Raw genomic sequence first — 20145 nt, 5'->3', positions numbered from 1 at the left:
TCTAGTTGTCCTGGCCTCTGCTGTCCCTCAGGGATGCAGAGGTCCTTTCTAGGTGCTGATCCACCATCTGGTCTGGATACGTACTGGATCTAGTGGCCACGGTGACCTCGGAACAAGAGAGAAACAGACAAATATTAGCGTAGATGCCATTCTTCTAATAATGTAGCAAGTACATAGGGTGTTATGGGAAGTGTTTCCGGTTCCGGTTTACCTAATTAATGCAGCCTAAAAATCCTTTAACGGACTTGGATATTAAAAGCATATTAGTATGTTATGTGTATGCCAGGTTAAAGAGATGGGTCTTTAATCTAGATTTAAACTGCAAGAGTGTGTCTGCCTCCCGATCAATGTTAGGTAGGTTATTCCAGAGTGTAGGTGCCAAATAGGAAAAGGATCTGCCACCCGCAGTTGATTTTGATATTCTAGGTATTATCAAATTGCCTGAGTTTTGAGAACGTAGCGGACGTAGAGGATTATAATGTAAAAGGAGCTCATTCAAATACTGAGGTGCTAAACCATTCAGGGCTTTATAAGTAATAAGCAATATTTTAAAATCTATACGATGTTTGATAGGGAGCCAGTGCAGTGTTGACAGGACCGGGCTAATAGGGTCATACTTCCTGGTTCTAGTAAGAACTCTTGCTGCTGCATTTTGGACTAGCTGTAGTTTGTTTACTAAGCATGCAGAACAACCACCCAATAAAGCATTACAATAATCTAACCTTGAGGTCATAAATGCATGGATTAACATTTCTGCATTTGACATTGAGAGCATAGGCTGTAATTTAGATATATTTTTGAGATGGAAAAATGCAGTTTTACAAATGCTAGAAACGTGGCTTTCTAAGGAAAGATTGCGATCAAATAGCACACCTAGGTTCCTAACTGATGACGAAGAATTGACAGAGCAACCATCAAGTCTAAGACAGTGTTCTAGGTTATTACAAGCGGAGTTTTTAGGTCCTATAATTAACACTTCTGTTTTTTCAGAATTTAGCAGTAAGAAATTACTCGTCATCCAGTTTTTTATATCGACTATGCATTCCATTAGTTTTTCAAATTGGTGTGTCTCACCGGGCCGCGAAGAAATATAGAGCTGAGTATCATCAGCATAACAGTGAAAGCTAACACCATGTTTGTGTAACCCAGGTTAAAATCTGTCAAAATATATATTAAATGTTTGTATATTGGTTTTGCTGTCCCCGTCCCTTTAAATTGCCTTTGTGGAGTAGAGCCCTGCGACTTCACGTAATCCCAGACTGTGCTTAGCCAATCATGCAATTGAGCATAGGTGTTTAATCAGACTGTGGCGTCTACCTCCCTCAGAGGTGTGGGGCAGCTGATCGACAGTTGTGGACAGGTTTGTGTCATACAAACTATTCACTCTTGTGCTCAAATCATCTTTTTAAGTTAACCATATCATTGTAACTTTTAGAACAACTTAACTGGCTGCAGGGAATTCGTCACCGCCATCAGGTTATGTTACATAGAGGAACTGGTGAGTAATCTGAACGAATGAATGAACCACTTGCTAGAGGCTAACATATTAAGTTAGCAGAGCTGAACATTAGCATTAGTGTTAGCTTTAACATTGGCTGCTCTAGTTGATTCCTTTTATGCTGTTGTGAAGTCTGCCACTGTTTTTGCTTTATAAATATATTTGTTTGCACTAAGTGTGTTTACATGTATTATCAAAATTAGATTACAGTACTGTTGGATTAATTATTTGAACTTTGTGCAGGCAATATAACTTTAATATTGCACTTTTGACTATGTTGTCAGGCACTTAATGTTTATTATTTGTAGCTTGTACATTTAATGATTTTGTAATGATTTAGAATTGTGTACACATGGAAATGATATTTGAGTGTGGAATTAGCTAAAGTTTAATGCAAACTTAGTTCCAAATTAGCCTCGTTATTTACTGGTCCTGTTGTTGCACCACAGGCCAGGTTCTCTCTCTCTCTGTCTAGAGATGAATGATGGCGAGCTGAATTACTATGGCTAGGAGCCTAACATCTGAGCAGCATCTACTGAACAGCCATCCTAGTGGTCTGGTAGGAAGGTTGTCTGCAGCCTGTCCCCAACACACATCTCCATAGACTAGCACTTCAGTCCCACATGCACATCCTTTCCCTGGACAATAATCAATGGACTTATTAATATAAATTCTCATAAAACTCTTGTGGGTTGTCGTGTTAGTCTTCAAGAAATCAAACATCGCTGGGACAGTTTTTTCCGCTTTTTCTTTTTTGTTATTGTGTGTGGTATTTGCTGTAATATCTGTTGTCATATCTTACTTGAACAATAACTTCAAAGTGCACTTGATTATAATCTGTTTAACTGCAGTCTGTAAATATTTTGTTTTTCCTATGTTTTTTCCTTCATTATTTCTGGTTGTAAATATTGTTTAATCACTTTTCAATACATGGTACCTGCACCAAATTTAAAATCATGTTTCTGTATTACTGACCACCAGCTCCTGTAGCCGAATTTAGACTTCTGTGATTTAACTAGCCTATATTGTTTATTTCCATAGCTACCTATTCAACTTATTATAGCTAATATTAATTACATAATATTGGCTAGCAGGTCCCAAAGACGCGTTACATCTTGGCGAGCCAGCCAGGAGCTGGTTTGTACAGTAACTAACATTTTTATAACAACAGAAACAGTTCATTCAGACTCACCAGTCCGTTTTTTTTTGCGATGGAAGTTTTCGAAGGACTTGGGATAAAAATTCCTAATGCTGTCTTAGTGGATGGGCCAGTTGAAGAGAGTTCTTCTGAAGTTATAGATTTTCATGATCAATATGGCGACATTAATCGCGATAACATTATTAATGATAGCCAATCCGAATTTAATCATATGCTCGTTGTTGAATTCGCATCGGGGTTGTCATTAGCAAAACTGTCTTCACGACTGCCGTATACATTTATTTCTGATAAAAATAATGAATTCCATATTAAGAATTTATCCCAAATTTACACTTCAAAGTTGGGTGGTTCAAAGACTGATACTTATTTATCTGACCTGAAAGAAATTGCTAAAATGTCTGGAAAAGATTATTCGATGGTCCTTGGTGAAATGATGTCTCAGATACAACAAGCTATAGCACAGCTTCATCCCATTGGTGTAAATGTCCCTAAAATGGAACAAAAGATAGCTGACCAACCAAAAGACCTTCAGAGCCATCTGTGCCTCCTCCTGTACCAAGTCGAACTTTTGGTCCAGTGTATGCTCCCTTACAAACATCTCTTACTCCACCTGCTTCTGCCTCTCACAGTGCTGGTATGAACAGCACTGGGGGACGATCAATTGCACCTGGTGACCTTAACCCTCCTGAGGTGAAGCGCTATGTCATGGAGCATGTGGTCCGGAGCAGTGATACATCTATGTATGCTACCCATCGGCTGAGACCGTGCCCAGGTCAACCCATGAAATGGACTACGACACCTGGCGGTCTGGTGTCGAATTAGTACTGCGCGATCCAGCCATCTCTGATCTCCAACGCACCAAACTAATTCGTGATAGCCTGCTGCCTCCTGCCTGTGACATGGTGAAACATCTAAGTCATGATGCGCTGCCTGATGTGTATCTGCAGCAGCTGGAGTCGGCATATGGCACTGTCCAGGATGGTGAGGAACTTTACGCCAAGTTCATGGACACTTATCAAAATCATGGAGAGAAGCCGTCTGAGTATCTGCAGAGACTCCAGGTGGCACTGCAATGTGCTGTGAGGAGAGGAGGAGTATCTGAGAGAGATATGGATAAATGCTTATTGGCTCAATTCTGCAGAGGGTGTTGGGACAATGGACTGATTTCAGAACTTCAGCTTAAACAAAGGAAATCAAGTCCACCATCCTTTGCTGAACTTTTATTACTCCTGCGAACAGAGGAGGACAGAGAAGCAACAAAGGAGCAAAGAATGAAACAGCACCTTGGAGGAACCAAACAAAAGGTAACCACTCATGCTCAATTTGTAAATAGGCCGGATGAAGAACTAAATTTGTGCACTGCGATAACAAATTTCACCAAGGAGCTTTCACAACAGATGACAGTCATTCAACAACAGCTTGCCGCTCTTAAAGCCAGTCAGGCCAACAGATATCAGCCAGTAGCTACGTATTCTGCCTCAAAGCAGTCTGAAACCAGGAAGACGGGGAGAATTGCCAAATTAGCTTCTTCCAATCCAAAACCGGGGTTTTGCTTTCGCTGTGGGGAGGATGGCCACATTAAGCCTCAGTGTGATTCTGATCCGAACCCAATACTGGTTAGTGCCAAGAAAAAGCAGTTTCAAGACAGGCAGCAGAAGTGGCAGAGACAAAATTCATCTGAAAAGAATCATTTAAACTAGCTCTAGTTCCTGGTGTGGGACACCCAGGGGCTGAGCAGGACCAAACTTGTCCCGCCAAGAGTAAGCTTCCTGTCAACTGTTCTGAATTGCAGTCTACATCAAGGAGAGTACCGAAAGTGGTATAGTGGTCTGTGGGAAGTCGTGGCCTAATGGTTAGAGAGTCGGACTCCCAATCGAAAGGTTGTGAGTTCGAGTCCCGGGCCGGCAGGAATTGTGGGTGGGGGGAGTGCATGTACAGTTCTCTCTCCACCTTCAATACCATGACTTAGGTGCCCTTGAGCAAGGCATTGAACCCCCAACTGCTCCCCGGGCGCCGCAGCATAAATGGCTGCCCACTGCTCTGGGTGTGTGCTCACAGTGTGTGTGTGTGTGTTCACTGCTCTGTGTGTGTGCACTTCGGATGGGTTAAATGCAGAGCACAAATACTGGGTCCCAAGTTACGACCATTCCGGTTTCCTTCTATAATGAATATCTCTCCCATCAACCAGTTCAAGCCCTGCACGCACTACTCCATATCGAAGGAGCAGCAGGCCAAAATGTTCCATATCTTGGCTACATTGAAACTACAGTGACTTTTCCTAAAGACTTTGTGGGAAGCATTATCACTGTTCCCACTCTTGCACTCATTGTTCCTGATGTCAGACCAGGATTTCCCACCTCAATCCTAATTGGCATGAACACTCTTGAAATGCTCTACGACCAGTTTTGGCAAAGCGAAAATTCTTCCTTCCAACCATATGCATCCAGTTACCGAGCTGTATTAGAAACTCTCCAAGTGACCTATCAACAAAGCTGCAGCGGCCATCTTGGATTTGTAACTCTGCTCAGTAAATCCTTTGTGCTCATTCCTGTTGGCCACACCGTATTGCTGAAAGGCTCTGCTAAAGTCTCTGCCCCAGCAAGTCAGTATGCTGTCGTCCAACATCCAGATTCAGGCCTGCCGGGTGGTTTGTGCGTTAGCAGCTGTCTTGTTGCCATGCCACTGCGTTTCCCTTACCAAGTACCTGTCATGGTGAGAAACGAATTGGAGCAAGACATCTACATACAACCTTCGACCATCATAGCAGAGCTGGGAGCGTATGAGTGTATCGTTTCAGAGCAGCATTTGACTAGTTCCTCAGCGCCTGGGACCAACAGCTCTCCATTAGTTTTTAACTTTGGGGAATCGTCATTACCTCTGGAATGGAAGGAAAGGATCACCACCAAGTTGAATGCAATGTCCGTCTTTTCCCAGCATGACATGGACGTTGGCTGCTCTAGTCATGTGAAACACCATATTAATCTCCATGACAACACTCCATTCAAGCACCGAGCAAGACCAATTCATCCTCAGGATATAGAAGCTGTTCGTAAACATCTGAGAGAGCTTCTAGATGCCGGTGTTATTAGAGAATACGAGTCACCATTCTCGTCACCTAAAGTTGTTGTCAAGAAGAAAAATGGAGATTTTCGACTATGTATTGACTATCGCAAGCTCAATTTGCAGACTGTAAAGGACGCATATGCATTGCCTAACTTGGAGGAATCATTTTCTGCACTCACTGGATCCAAGTGGTTTTCGGTACTAGACCTCAAGTCGGGTTATTACCAAATAGAAGTGGATGAAGCAGATAAACCAAAGACAGCCTTTGTTACGCCTCTCGGATTCTGGGAATTTAACAGAATGCCGCAGGGAGTAACCAACGCACCTTCAACCTTCCAAAGGTTAATGGAAAAGTGTATGGGTGATCTCCATTTGGAAGAGGTTCTTGTGTTTTTGGATGATTTGATCATCTTTTCCAACATGCTTGAGGAGCACGAGAGCCGTCTGCTTAGAGTGCTGAACCGTCTACAAGAGTACGGATTGAAACTATCGCCTGAAAAGTGTAAATTCTTTCAGACATCAGTCAAATATCTAGGACACATTGTTTCTGAAAATGGTGTTGAGACCGACCCAGAGAAGGTTTCTGCACTAAAATCCTGGCCAGTTCCCACTAATCTTAAGACCTTAAAATCCTTCCTGGGATTCGCAGGCTATTACCGCCGTTTCATTAAGGGGTATTCAGCCATTGCAAAGCCTCTCAACGACCTGACCCGTGGATATTCTTCCACAAGAAAGAACTTAAAACCCCTTGACTTAAAAGTCCACCAGTTTGATCCAAAGCAACCCTTTGATTCTCGGTGGAGCCCTCCCTGTCAACTTGCTTTTACTACCTTGATTGAGAAACTTACCAGTGCACCAGTCCTGGGGTTCGCTGATCCAAACCGACCTTACATTCCCCATACAGATGCGAGCACCATTGGACTGGATGCAGCACTCTATCAAGAGCAAGACTCCAATCTTCGAGCTATTGCTTTTGCAAGCCGAGGACTTTCATTAAGCGAAAGTCGTTATCCAGCTCATAAACTTGAGTTTTTAGCATTAAAGTGGAGCGTGACAGAAAAATTTCAGGACTATTTGTATGGTGCCAATTTTACTGTGGTTACCGACAGTAACCCTATTACCTACATCCTGACATCAGCCAAGCTGGATGCAACAAGTCATCGGTGGTTGGCTGCCCTCTCCACATTTTCCTTCAAGTTGCAATATAGAGCTGGACGACAGAATCTGGATGCGGATGCCCTTTCCCGTCGCCCACAGGAAGACTCACCCTGTGGCGAATCCGATCAAGAACTCCTCAATCAGTTCACCAGACAACATCTTTCAGATCCTGGCACCCCCTCAATTCCATCTGAGGTTGTCAATGCCATTTGCCAGAGTTGCCTCATTCGAACGGAAGCAGCAAGCACTTTGATCGAGTCCCTGTCCATCATGGCAGACGTTCTTCCTGAGAGCTATACAGAAGATCCTGGGCTGTCTGTAGTTACTACTTTGTCCCATCTTGAGCTCCGGGACAAACAGAGGTCTGACCCAAATCTCCGGGAAGTCATATACCAGATTGAGACAGGTGAGAAAGTTCCTCCTACTGCCAGGGAGGGGCTGCCTGAGATCTCTTTGTTGCTGAGAGAAATCAACAAGCTCAAACTGGTCAAAGGTATTCTCTACAGAAAACGACAAGACAATGAACAGACTTCATATCAACTTGTCCTGCCTGAAGAACTTCGTTCCACTGTTTTGCAGAGTCTTCATGATGATATGGGTCACATGGGGATAGAGCGCACATTAGACCTTGCTCGCACCCGGTTCTATTGGCCCAAAATGTCTGCTGACATAGAGCACAAGATAAAGACTTGTGGACGGTGCGTTCGTCATAAAGCTGTTCCAGAGAGAGCCGCTCCTCTCATCAGTATTCAAACTTCCAGACCACTTGAACTCATCTGCATGGATTTCCTCAGCCTTGAGCCAGACACTAGCAACACTAAAGACATCCTTGTGTTAACAGACCACTTCACCAAATTTGCCTTAGCCTTTCCAACCCCAAATCAGAAGGCTAGGACAGTGGCCAAATGTCTGTGGGACAACTTTATAGTCTATTATGGGATACCAGAACGACTTCATACAGACCAAGGGCAGGACTTTGAGTCCAACATGATCAAGGAATTATGTGAAGTGGCTGGAATCCAGAAGTGTCGGACTACACCATACCATCCGCAAGGAAATCCGGTAGAAAGATTCAACTGTACTTTGCTCAACATGTTGGGGACTCTGGAAGCAAAACAGAAAACAAAATGGAAAGACTTCGTCAAACCCTTGGTACACGCTTACAACTGTACAAGGAATGAGACCACAGGATATACACCATACGAACTGATGTTTGGACGTTCTCCTCGTCTTCTGGTCGACTTGGCTTTTGGTTTACCGCTGAGTGGAAAAAAACATCAATCTCATTCACAGTATGTCCAAAATCTAAAGTCCCGGTTGAAAGAAAGCTACGATATTGCCTCAAAGAACGCTGCCAAAGCATCTGAAAAGAACAAGGTCCGCTTTGATCGAAGAGTCATCCCTTCAAAGTTAGAGCCTGGAGACCGAGTGCTTGTGCGCAGTGTTCTATTGAGAAGTAAACACAAGCTGAGTGATAAGTGGGAGAAGGACATCTACATTGTGGTGGATCAAACTGGAGACCTACCAGTCTATACAGTGAAGCCAGAGCGTCGTGATGGTCCTAAACATACGCTTCACAGAGATTTTTTCTTACCATGTGGTTTTCTCCCTGCTGTAGAAGAGCCATCCATTGAGGCCAGTCCAGTCTCAAGGCCAAGAACGCGGCAGCAGCATGAGACTCCTGATTTTGAGGTCTCTGAAGAGGAAGACTCTTCACCTGAACCAACAGTTCTCGGTCTGGACCCAAATCCAATGAAGTTCACTGTGGAGAAGTTTTACAAAAGAGCTTCATCTCCAAGTGTTGCCAATGACTTTCTTCCTCCATCAATGACATCTTTGAGTGAACCAGCCGTTGTTGATGAAGGGTCCGAGAGTGAGCACTTACCTGAAGAAGAGACATTACCTGTGACCCCTGACCACTTACCTGAAGCTGAAGAATCTGTAGCACCTGTTGAAACTGACTTATCTGAACATCCACTTCAGTCTGAACTCGAGGAAGAAGAGTCTGTCGACCTTGAGACGTCAGTCCCTAGTGTCTCTGAGCCCTTACACTTTGATTTAACCCTTGATTCTGTAGAACCAGAACCCAAGACGTTCGGTGCGTCAACGATTACAGCCTAAAAGGTTGCAATATCAAACTTTTTTACACCGTATATCAGATGCTTTAAACCCTGCGTCTACCACCAGTTCAGTTATTCACGTGGTTTAACATGCAACGGGACGTGCATGGGTTTAAGGGGGGAGGGTGTAACCCAGGTTAAAATCTGTCAAAATATATATTAAATGTTTGTATATTGGTTTTGCTGTCCCCGTCACTTTAAATTGCCTGTGTGGAGTAGTGCCCTGCGACTTCACGTAATCCCAGTCAATTGACTGTGCTTAGCCAATCATGCAATTGAGCACAGGTGTTTAATCAGACTGTGGCGTCTTCCTCACTCAGAGGTGTGGGGAAGCTGATCGACAGTTGTGGACAGGTTTGTGTCATACAAACTATTCACTCTTGTGCTCAAATCATGCTTTTAAGTTAACCATATCATTGTAACTTTTAGAACAACTTAACTGGCTGCAGGGAATTTGTCACCGCCATCAGGTTATGTTACATAGAGGAACTGGTGAGTAATCTGAACGAATGAATGAACCACTTGCTAGAGGCTAACATATTAAGTTAGCAGAGCTGAACATTAACATTAGTGTTAGCTTTAACATTGGCTGCTCTAGTTGATTCCTTTTATGCTGTTGTGAAGTCTGTCACTGTTTTTGCTTTATAAATATAGTGTGTTTACATGTATTATGAAAATTAGATTACAGTACTGTTGGATTCATTATTTGAACTTTGTGCAGGCAATATAACTTTAATATTGCACTTTTGACTATGTTGTCAGGCACTTAATGTTTATTATTTGTAGCTTGTACATTTAATGATTTTGTAATGATTTAGAATTGTGTACACATGGAAATGATATTTGAGTGTGGAATTAGCTAAAGTTTAATGCAAACTTAGTTCCAAATTAGCCTTGTTATTTACTGGTCCTGTTGTTGCACCACAGGCCAGGTTCTCTCTCTCTCTGTCTAGAGATGAATGATGGCGAGCTGAATTACTATGGCTAGGAGCCTAACATCTGAGCAGCATCTACTGAACAGCCATCCTAGTGGTCTGGTAGGAAGGTTGTCTGCAGCCTGTCCCCAACACACGTCTCCATAGACTAGCGCTTCAGTCCCACATGCACATCCTTTCCCTGAACAATAATCAATGCCCTTATTAATATAAATTCATTGTGGGTTGTCGTGTTAGTCTTCAAGAAATCAAACATCGCTGGGACAGTTTTTTTCCTCTTTTTCTTTTTTGTTATTGTGTATATCTGTTGTCATATCTTACTTGAACAATAACTTCAAAGTGCACTTGATTATAATCTGTTTAACTGCAGTCTGTAAATATTTTGTTTTTCCTATGTTTTTTCCTTCATTATTTCTGGTTGTAAATATTTTGTTTAATCACTTTTCAATACATGGTTCCTGCACCAAATTTAAAATCATGTTTCTGTATTCCTGACCACCAGCTCCTGTTGCCGAATTTAGACTTCTGTGATTTAACCCTATCAAGTCGATTAACGCGGATACGCGTTTTGAGTCATTTTCTCCTGATAACCCCGAAAAGAACTTAAATTACACTTTCAGTTTTAATCGTACAGATAAGAGCAATACATCAATCGAATCTGTAAAGGGTCTACTTTTTTTTGGATACAGACATAATAACAACAAAACTTTGTGCACTTATAAAATAAAGATAACAAACAAGGTGCGCTGTCTGCAGCCTTTGTCTGCGCTGATCTTCTTTTACAAACACGTCATTTAAATGAACTGTAACTCCGTGAATACTCAACGAAAATACATGAGAGAGATATCTATAGAAAGCTTGACATGTCTATTTTTAAACTAAACAAGTGCCGCCGAAAACAAATATTTTGTGATAAAGTAATCCATATGAAAACAACGCGATGTCTGTTTTTCATGTCTCCCTTCATTATATCTAATGTGACCACGCCCCCGCGCCGAATGCGCTATTCAGATTCAAACTGAAGCGCGCGGCTTGAATACGCCCATAACAGAAGAAAAAGCAGCGAGACTGTTCAAGTATTTTTTATTTTACTGTTTGCTTCGCGATGAGAGGAATAACACATAATTCACCCCAAAAAGATGATCTGACCTCTGAGAAAGTGACCTTTCACGTTGTTCTTTCTCAGAGTTGTAGCCGTGGGACTTTCCTCTCGATTCCTTAACTAATCTGTTTCACGTTTATTGCTGTCCTTCCTAGGCCCAGTCTTCAATAAACACAGACCATTGCATACAATTTTTTTCTGCCTACACTATCTTTGTTTAAATTTAGGTCACCTTTCAAGGCTTTCCTATTAATAAACCAAATATGTGCATGCAGTTATTTCTTCTGGAATAAAACACCTTTATGATTTATATATCTTATTTTTCTAAATTTGGAAGAGCAGATTTTAAGTGTCCTTACCACTCAGAACTGACCTCAACCAACACAATCAAATTTTATAAGCAAAAATGCTTACCTTATTTTATGGTGGCCACCCGGTTGTGTTGATTATCGGTCAGCTCAAAAGTGGTTGTCCACTCTGCTGCTCTTTTCATGTCCCTGTTCGGGCGCCAAATTTGTAGTGTCGTCAGCCTCTTCTCTGAAGAATCACACTCAGTCTGGGGTTTTTCTCCCAGAAGAAAAGACTTTATTTCAAGGAGAATAAAGTCAAGAGTTCCTTGCAAGGAGATCTCTCGAATGTTATATTGTATCTCCTTATATACCCTATACAGGGCATTCCAAATAGTCAAACTTTTCCTTATGCTTACAATTTTAATACCTCCCTAGAGAGAAGTGGCCCCCTATTTGATTTGGTCTGGTCTGTACAATCGGCCTCGTAGGCATATTCCTTTCTATACTTAACCTATAGGATTATAATGGAATAATAACTAGCAACACAAATGGCTAGATTCACATTGATTATACTTGATTAATTAAAATCTTATTAATAAAAATCTTCCACATTACCACTTGTAACCAGACGATGGTAAAAGAACTGAAAACACGCAAGAGAGCACCAATACAGACATAGAAATACATACGCATACACATACAATCATACATCCCAGTAGACCATGAAAAGACAGTTATATATGAAATATAGGTTGCTAGACAATAATTTTTTAGTTGTCTTTTAAAGTCTCCATTCTTCTAGAGCCAGTTTGATTGACAGTAGTTCTCGGTTGTCGATGTCATAATTTGTTCAGCTGGGGTGAGCTTACATGAGAAGAAGGCACATGTGAGTATAGGTGGATTCCCCTGCAGCTGGGAGAGAACATCTCCCACTCCTGTTGTAGAGGCATCAGCTTCGACCACAAAAGGGAGCTCAGGGTTGGTAAACGAGGAGTGGAGCACTGGTGAAGACTCTTTTAAGGGACCGGAACATTAAAGTGACCTCGTCCTGTGAGCAACAAACACAGACAACCAAGTGTGAACATCTGACTAGACAAAAACATACATTAAACATAGATGCCAATGCAAGGAAGGCATGGATAGAGAGAGAGAGCAAGAGAGAGAGAGAGAAAGCGCACACTGCAGAGCGAAAGAGCGAGAGAGAGAGAGCGTGAGTGCACAAGAGAGAGTGGAGTGGAGAGTCATGGCAGTATTTACTCATAAACTAAATCACAACCTGTTAAGAACCATCAAAGAATCTCATCACCTTAATTAAAAGGGGTCAAAGCCTAGAAGCGTATCTAAATAGTTAACAAGCAGTTACTTGCATTGGTTCTGTAGTTGATGAGGAAAGTGTCCCGGTGCATACATAATGCATAGATTCCTGTTGAATTCTGTTAGGAGTGAAACCTCCGTCATTTCATCCATGGGTCGACTGTTATGACGTGAATCTACAAAGCTGCTGAAAGCTGCTAGAAAATCTGACTCCCCCGGAAGGGGAGTCGCAAGGTTTCCAATGTGATGGGTGTGTTAACGGAACCGCAAGTTGAGAGAAACACCTTTCTGGGTGTGGAAGAGGTTTTATCTGGTTTCCCGGTAACACACCTTTTGGTTGGTTTGACCAATAACAAGGCATATAGTTTCAGCTGGAAAGTGTTGCTTTGTCCCAGTGACACCTAATGTGCATATTTTATAAACGGCGTGATGAACTGGTTATCTGGTAACCCAAACTGTGGTACAAATAGAATGATGCATTTTAGGACTACATAGTATACATAATTGTTTGGAGGATAAAAAGCAGATCATTTTGATACCAAGGACAACATATGTTGAAGATCTTAAAGCAGAGATCCACTCATATACTAATATAAGCATTGAGAGTCTAACAAATACAAATAAAACATTGTAACTATGCTACTACAATAGTGAAACATACAAACAATACATGCATATACCAGATACATTTGTAACTGATTAATTATAGTCTAAATGAATAAAAGTGTGTGTTGTGTATTGTGAGAATGTGAGTTGGCTGCTCAGCCAGGCCCCTTTGGTGTCTGGCATCGAGGGCTATCTAGTTATCTCAGAGCGTGTTTGAAGTTAGATGGGGAGACCTGTTCAGTATCTTCCAGATAATGGGGGTAAACATTGCCATTAAACACCCACATAAATGTATTCTGTGACGAGTGGGGCGGGGCCGAGAGACGTGGGAACGAGCGAGGCCGGTGGAGTGATTGGAGATGAACGACACCTGTTCGACCCACCGGTCTTGAGTCCCACGGAGGAGATGGAAGGATATAAAACAGGAGCGACGACAGTGAAGGACGAGAGAGGACCAGGCCTGGGCTTTATTTTATGTTTTGGTTTTTATTTGTGCGCATCAGTCGTCCGCGAGGGGCTGATGCGCTGTTTTGTGTTCATTTTGATTATTAAAGTTTCATTTTGATTGTCCGCCGGTTCCCGCCTCCTTCCCGATGATTAGGAAGGTTTTATCATTACATATACCATGGGGCCAGATTCTGTAATTTATATGCAAATGTCAAAAGGCTAAAGGAATCCCTACAACATAAAGTCCAACAATTGTACATGATCCTAAGCAGATGCTACAAAATCCCCCCTTTTGGCTGACGAAGTTCACCTGCAAACATCGTCAGACAAGAGTTGTCATGATGGTAGGACAGCAGGTGGATCATGATGATCGGATGGCAGGTGGATCAGGAAAGCTGAATGGCAGGTGCATCCTGCTAGTCAGATGCTAGGTGGTTGCTAGTTTTCCTCATCCTTTGGACCATCAGCTTGGGTGTTAACCTTGGTCAGGTTCAGCATTGTCTCAGCCTGGGTCCCTCTTTTCTGGTGGCTCCATTTGAAGGTTCGAGGAAGGGCAGCTGTGCACCTGTTCATGGACCTTTGCACCCCATTGACTCAGGACAAAGGCAAAGCCGAGAGTTAGGGTTTACCCGATTGCTGTGGCGAAGCAAAGTAATGTTTTGGCAGAGGTCCGGGATCAGGTAATGGGAAAGGTGGTCTGGACAGGTAGCCGAGACGGTGCTAGGAGGGCTGTGTCGACTGGGGTGATGATAAATCGTCTGTCTAAATCGTCTAAATCGTCTCAGCCGGGCAGAGTGTCTCTCTTTGTATGGTTTGTAAACCGCAGATTGCTTCAGTGTTGTCTCTGAGGAAGAGCTTACTGGGGGAGAGATAATGAATATCTTTGGTCAGGGTACGCAGCTTTGGGGCCAGGTATAACTGTGGGTTACTGTCGTGGTAGGCTACCATAACTGGTGTGTGTATCTTGATGTGAGTGTTTCCTTGCCAAAGTCCAACATTGACAATTTCTTTGAGTTTGTAAATTAGGAGCTTTCTGTCTTGTCAGTCTATGCGATTTGAAGGACGATCAGGATGTCTGTCACTTGTACTTTGATGACTGGAAGTCCAGCTTGCCGTGTTGCTGTGGGAGAGGTTTGCTGTTAACCTACAAAACACCTTATCTGGGCACATGGTGCCTCAACATAACATTGGGGCTTTGGTCCTCTGTACGGATACATTGGCTGTAGAGGGCCATCAAAGTTTGGAGGCACATCTCTGTGATCACTTTCCAGTTTCCGTTGTGACTGGAGAATCGCTGGATGGTTCAGGAAGTGCAGAGCAGGCTCTTTTTGTCATCTGAGTAGTCTGTGCTCTGGTGGGAGTGGTGTTCTGCTGAAGTGGGCAGTCCCTTTAGTTCTGGCCATGTTGTTGGTGTAGACCAGCACTAAGACAGTAGTTGGTGAACCCACCTGTCAGATGAAACTCCTTGGTATGAGGGTAAATCTGGCATGGCAAAGAGTGCAGATGCTATTTGAGTTTGATGTTAGGTGGTCTTGAGTCCATGTAGTTGGCATTAGCTATGCATCATTGCCTCTTGTAAAGAGCAGCTTTAGCATTGGCAGTCTCTTCAGAAAAGTTGGTATTGCTCAAACTGGGGCTGGGTTCCATCCATTCCCTTGAAGGTGTGTGGTTGAGGGTTTGGCCACATTGTCTGTTAAGCTGAACAGCGACCCCTTTTTGTATATTCTGGGACTCCAGTCTTATATATTCACAAGAGTAAATGTCTTGTAAAGTCTTGGCAGAAAGTTCTCACACTTGACAGGGCTTCTCAAGGGAGTTGCAATGTCTGCAATAAACAGGAAGTAGCAGGTTGAGTTTTGCTTATTTTACTTCCGGTTAAAACGCAGGTGTCCTTGGCAGTCACCATGTGGTAACACCTCAAGGTAATAAACAGAAACAATAGGAAGTGTTTCTAGTCAGCTCAGGGGCCTGGTGTAAGCAGTGTTGGGAAGGTTACTTTGGAAATGTAATAGGTTACAGATTACAAGTTACCCTGTTTAAAATGTAATAGTAGTGTAACTTTTTTTTTTTTATATACAATAACCTTTTTTTTTGTTTTGTTTTTTGCAAATGGATTTGTATTTATTTTTAAATAACTCAATTTGTAAAATCATTTTAAATTTTTGGTTACCACAGTTAAACAATAGTAACTATTTTCTCTGGATTTATAGAAATATATTAAAACGTTAATTTTCGTAAGGGTTGTGTTGTTGTCTGTCCGTAGCTCCCCCTAAACCTATAAAAAAATCTGGTTGTTTTTCAGCTAAATTACTACTGTAACATTACAACTGATAATAATGATGTCCTTTATATAGTATTTTGAGTGATGACTGATGAGCAACGTGCTGCTGCTGATTAATTAAATAAAAAAAACAAAGAAAAAAAAGCATCTTTAAAGATGAAACTGACCTGAAACCCTGAACAGTATAGTTCTGCTTCTCTGCTCCAGCTGTGCGCTTCCAAAGTCCACTCTCTCTCTCTCTCTCTCTCTCGAATTGATTACTCTGAGTCTGATCCAAACCGTTTGGCGGAGGCGCGGAGAGCACGCGAGTCATGACTAACACTTCCTGATATATTAGAGATTTAATTATCAAACGGCGGATTCGCAAATGATCGCTTTAGTACATTCGGCAGGCAATTATACAATAATTATATTAAAATAGCGGGCAAAATCGGCTGCCAGGCCACTGGGAATTGTCCCGGTTCTCCCGGTGTCCAGTCCGCGCCTGATTTCCACAGACACGAAGAACGTGCAGGAGTCATATATTGCATTTTTGGGGCTTAATATTCACAGACACTAATCCATGTCATGTTTTGATTCAAGTGTACTGACCTACTTTTGATTTAGTCATCCAAAATGTGGCATATTCCGTCCGCGTTAGGCATTCCGTTTTTATGACTGGATTCTACGAACCAGACTGTATTTCCGCATCCCGGAAATTATTAGGGCGGTATGTCTCAGAATAGTCAGTGCAATTTGGGAAAGAAATCAGTTAAATCTGTATGTGGATGTGTGTAAATATTCAAATGTAATCCCCTTTGTAATCGTTAAAAATTTCATAAGTAACTGTAATTTAATTACTCATTTTTTCTTAGTAACTGTAACTAATTACAGTTACATTAATTTTGTAATTAAATTACGTAACGCAGTTACATGTAACTAGTTACTCCCCAACACTGGGTGTAAGGAAGGTAATTGACAGGAAATTAGGCTACCAAAAACTGTACCACTCATTAAGGGGAAACAGTTGCTAGAACTTCTCTAACACATACCGAGAGGTAAAAAATAAACAAATTGATATAATTAAATCTGAGATTTAATTAAAATCAACTTAGCTGAATCTGTACCTTCAAGCTAAAAATAAATGAATTAAATGAAATCATAGAGAGGTAGAATAATAAAAAAAAATAACACAAATAGAACCAAAGTATGTGAGGAAAGGGCAAACCTAACTGAGTTTATACAGAAGGTTATAGAATAAACAAGAAGTGAAACCAGGAGTGAGAGAGAGAGAGAGAAAGAGGAGTGGTTCACACTTTAAACTCTCTTAGTGTCAGTTAGTCAGATGCTAACAGCTAACAGTTAAGTTAGCTCTGGCTACACTCAGTTGTTGGTTTACACAAGGGTCTGTGACGTGGTGCTGTTATCAGATTGAACCAGAAGAGGCTGCTCTCAACTTCTGGGATCAGATGTTGCTAAAGCCCCTTTCACACTGCGATTCCGGCAAATACACGGGTAAAGTGTTCCGGCAATTTTTCCTGGGTCACTAGATTTTGCACTTTCACACTGCCAGTGATTACCCGGGATATGTACGTGCTTTCACACATAACCCGTAAAGGTCCCGTAATGACACGTGACATCAGGGCTTGACGTGTAATGTACGAGTCGAAAACGTTCACTGAAGCTGGCGAATGATCTCGGCATCAGCGTGGAAAGTGAGGAATTAACTGATCTCTGCTTCATACAGTTTGCACATTTTTTTGTCGTGAACATTGATTTTCCTTCAAAACAGCCGATAAAAGAATCGTGCGATAACGTGTGTCATCACTACGACACGGCATTAGATCTGGCTTTTGTTCACACAGCGCTCGTCACGGGATTGAACCCGGCAATGTTACTAGGTCCCCGACCCGGGTTCAGTGCCGGAATCAATCCCGGGACGTGTTTGCTTTCACACAGAAGGCGACCCCGCAATGTTCCGGGCTTAAGGGACCGATGCAAGCTTACAACACTTGCAAGTGGAGCAGAACTTTCACTGTTGTAAATCTGCATGGGAAACTCATGCGCTGTCAGTTATGACTTATCGCATATAAATTAATTCACAAATCAAAACAGCACATTCACTTCACAGACAATAGCAAATTACTAGTTAGCTAGACTAGAATTAAACCATTACTTCGCTATTCAATTGCATCACTTCAATGACTACAATGATATGCGGTGGTTAAAGGAAAGTGTAGCACCCTCAAGGATCAACGAACGCACGATGTAGAGTCATAAAACAGGGTTTATTCTGGTCTTGACAACCCGTGAGAACTGCTCACAAAAGAAAACAACATAAAGAAAAAACAAGATATCAGAGCTTGTTCTTATCCAATGTTACAGCTTCGTTGATAAGACATTAATCACAGAAAAAACATTTAAAGAACACAAACCTCGTGAGCTGACATCCCAGAGGGGGCTAAATAATCCTTTATCTTCTTCTCTATCTTCTTTCTCTCTTATTTCTTAATTTTATCTCAAATTTTCACGTTTCTTTCATTCTTAGTGGAGCTAACCGGCAGCTACAGCCTGCAGATAGCATGTGTCTCAGCAAAATGGGCTCAGCAGAAACCCAAACATAAACAATTGTACCCGCTATAATCTACCAGTAGATGGCGCAAAAAAAGCACGCCGGGACACAGCTCAATGGGACATTAAATGCTAATACTGTTACACTCCCACCAATCACTTGTGATTTTTAAAGAACAAATTATCAACTACGACTAATGAATAGCTTATGAATTAAAGAATATGAACTATATTTTAGGCAGAGCGAGGTTGAGAATCTTCTGCCTCCATCAGAACGACTGTCTTCTGAATGGGCCTTTCCAGATGAACGGGTTTGGAGGTACGTTTTCCTTCTTCGTCCAGGTTTTGATCACTCATTAACAATTTCACCTTCCTCACTATTCCATCCTTTCCAGGGTAGACTTCAGCGATCTTCGCCAATTTCCACTGGCTGCGTGGAGTTATCTCGTCTTTCAGGAGAACAATATCATCAACCTTAGCATTTCTATGCTCCTTGGTCCACTTCTGTCTACCTTGAAGGTTTAACAAATACTCTTTTTTCCACCTTGTCCAGAAGGTGTTGGCGAGGAGTTGAACACGACGCCACCTCTTACGGAGATAAAGATCTTCCTTTACAAACCTTCCTGGAGGTGGGGAGATGATTGTTGACTTCATGGTCAGTATGTGGTTTGGCGTTAAAGGTTCTGGGTTTGATGGATCACACAGTTGGTCAGTAGTCAATGGCCTGCTATTGATGACTGCCATTACCTCATACAGGAATGTCCTTAGAGAAGAGCTGTCGAGTTGTTTGCTGGATTGATCCAGGATTGACGTGAGTACACTTCTTATGGTGCGGATTTGTCTTTCCCAGACACCACCCATGTGACTTGACGCTGGGGTGTCCATGAGAAACTCGCAGTCCAGTTTTTCCAGCTTTGCTTGATCCATTTCCTTGAATGCTTCAGCAAACTCATTTCTGGTGCCGACAAAGTTTGTGCCTTGATCACATCTTATCTGCCGAACTGTACCTCTGATGGCTATGAATCCACGTAAAGAGTTTATGAGGGAATCCGTCGATAGATCATCAAGCATCTCAAGATGTACTGCTCTGGAGCACATGCAGGTGATTAACAATCCATAACGCTTTAACTCCTTGCGGCCATCCTTGACGTAAAAAGGACCAAAGCAGTCCATCCCACAGTAGGTGAATGGTGGTGTAGTTTCCATCCTATCCTCCGGGAGGTCTGCCATCTTCTGCTGCTCCGTGCACCTTCTGAATCTTCTGCATTTTAAACATTTATAGATGTAAGACGAAACAATCTTACTGCATCCAAGTATCCAGTATCCATTAGCTCGCAGCTCGTTCATCGTGATCCCTCTTCCTTGATGGTATGTCTTCTCGTGATAATGTTTGACAAGTAATGTAGACACATGACTGTTTCTTGGCAGGATCACAGGATGTCTGACATTAGGATGCAAAGCAGCATGTGTTAAGCGTCCGCCTACCCGAAGAAGGCCTTGGTTGTCGAGAAATGGACATAACTTGCTGACCCTGTGTTTGGTCTGCATCACCTCATGATGTTGTAAGGTTTTTATCTCCTGAGTAAACGCTGCTGCTTGGACCATCTTTATTATGGTTACCT

At 42.2% G+C, this 20145-nt stretch overlaps 1 long non-coding RNA gene across 1 annotated transcript; it reads right to left on the bottom strand.

The window, feature by feature from the left end:
• Nucleotides 1-18221: 18221 nt before the first annotated feature.
• Nucleotides 18222-18583, bottom strand: LOC132097062 (uncharacterized). The gene is made up of 2 exons (XR_009422653.1): nucleotides 18388-18583; nucleotides 18222-18268 (listed from the first exon to the last, which is right to left on the bottom strand). It is a non-coding gene; the product is annotated as an uncharacterized LOC132097062 (long non-coding RNA).
• Nucleotides 18584-20145: the final 1562 nt, after the last annotated feature.

Source organism: Carassius carassius, chromosome 21 (genome assembly GCF_963082965.1).
Source record: "Carassius carassius chromosome 21, fCarCar2.1, whole genome shotgun sequence".
NCBI lineage: Eukaryota > Metazoa > Chordata > Actinopteri > Cypriniformes > Cyprinidae > Carassius > Carassius carassius.
The sequence above is the reverse complement of the archived record's forward strand: the minus strand, read 5'-3'. Positions and strand labels throughout refer to the sequence as shown.